The 1,863-nt window shown below is 41.5% G+C and overlaps 1 non-coding gene across 1 annotated transcript; it reads right to left on the bottom strand.

Annotated features, from left to right (window-relative positions):
* Window positions 1-918: 918 nt before the first annotated feature.
* LOC121789637 lies at window positions 919-1,025 on the bottom strand. Its single transcript, XR_006048100.1, has one exon. It is a non-coding gene; the product is annotated as a small nucleolar RNA R71 (small nucleolar RNA).
* Between the last annotated feature and the right edge of the window lie 838 nt (window positions 1,026-1,863).

The following is a 1,863-nucleotide window of genomic DNA, read 5'->3' as shown; positions in this document are numbered from 1 at the left end:
TTGCCGGGGAAGACAATAGATTGTTTAACTTCTAGTTTGTTTATTTGTGTTATTTTATTTGATCTTTCTTTTTATTTTGTAGGTACTCATTTCGTTGTCTTGGGAGGTGTTAGCCATCTACCACGTCTGGACTTGAAGACGAAGGAGTATATTTTCAAGGTGACATTTTTCTAACTCTTAGTTTAGGTTAGATAGTTTAGTTTTTTTTTTTAGTTTCACTTAAGCACACACTGTTTATAGAACTTACCGCGAAGTTGTCGAGAGGTCTCGCTTTCGGTAATAGGGAAATATAGTGTGTTTGTGCTTGGTGTATTTTCTGTTGCGCAGGTTTTAAAAATAATAAAAAAAAAACAGTGAATGCACACACGGTCACAAGGTACACCACCGTTTGGACTACTCTGTTATCAAAGAAGAAGAAGGGTCAGAGGTTCAGAGTTTGAGATTTTTCCGGACTATCCGAGCCCAATCAGAAGTAACTCACTCTTTGGGTTAAGTGCAGAAAGAGATCAAGAGTCGGATACTGAATCAATGGCAGAGAATAACAATGAGATACCACCACCTGTGGGAAGGTTTGGCGACACTCTTAGATCGGGAATTGAGTACCCGGGGGAGTTCGCTTATGCAAATGATAACATCAACATTCCACCTCACTACATTAGTTTGGTGAACGGAGGAAATCTTTTCCACGGACGGGATGACGAAGATCCGGTGAGTCACCTCAATGCCTTTTATGAGCTTACCAACTCTCATAGACCTCCAAATGAGGAGCACCATCGGATTAAGAGAGCATTGTTTCCGTTCTCATTGAGGGAGAAAGCAAGAGGGTGGTATGATTCATTACCGGGCTATAACATAGCAACATTCCAAGAGCTGAAGACATTGTTCCTTTTGGAATATAACTCCCCAATGAAGATCGAGAAGTTGAGAGAGGAGATCACCTCATTCCGACAGAAGTATGATGAGTCTTTTGTAGAAGCATGGAAGAGATTCACAGAGATGCTAAGGAAATGCCCAAGTCATGGTTTAGCTCCGGGGCATGACCTTTTGAAATTCTACAAGGGGCTCAACAATGAAGGTACGGGACTAGTCACGGCAGGCTCGAATGGGAACTTGGATGATTTAACACATGATGAAGTGAGAGCCTTGTTTCAAAGGTTGGCCAATAATCAAAGGAATTGGCATAATCCAAGAAGAGCAGCTGAGAAGGTAGGAGATACATTTGGTGCAACCAAAGATGCGGAAAGAGTGACAGCAATAGAAGCCCAATTGGCGGATATAAGCACTCAAATGTCGTCAATGACAAAAGCAGTGAAATCTCTTCAACTGACTCCTCAACCTCAAGCAGTGACAGTGTTGAAGTGTGGGTTGTGCCAAGGTGGACATCATATGGATCAATGTCCAAGTCTTCAAGGACCACCAGTGGAGGATGTGAACTACATTGGTAACAATCGACAAGGGTTCAACCAATGCATCCAATACAACAATCAACAGAATTGGAGACCTCAACAAGCAAACTGGAATCAAGCTGATCCTAGCAACAGTTCGGGGACTCAATGGAGGAACAACACTCAACCTCTGGGTTATGAGAAGAAGCCATTGGTAGAGGATCAATTGGGACAGATTCTCTCTTTCATGACTAAGAGTCAAAAGGAGAATGAAAACTTTAAAGATAAGACGGTGGAAAAGTTTGGGCAGATCGATGCTACTGATGTGAATCAAATTTACATTTTTATTCCCATAACTTTACATGATTTTTATAGTTTGATGCTTGCAAAAGTGTGTTTTATGGTGTAGGAAGAGGAGTAAATGGTGAAAAGAAGGAAGCTCGGAGGGTGAAAAGCTGTGCAGAAAGCTCTCAAAAGT

The sequence above is a fragment of the Salvia splendens genome, unplaced genomic scaffold (assembly GCF_004379255.2).
Source record: "Salvia splendens isolate huo1 unplaced genomic scaffold, SspV2 ctg292, whole genome shotgun sequence".
In the NCBI taxonomy this organism is placed as follows: domain Eukaryota; kingdom Viridiplantae; phylum Streptophyta; class Magnoliopsida; order Lamiales; family Lamiaceae; genus Salvia; species Salvia splendens.
The sequence above is the reverse complement of the archived record's forward strand: the minus strand, read 5'-3'. Positions and strand labels throughout refer to the sequence as shown.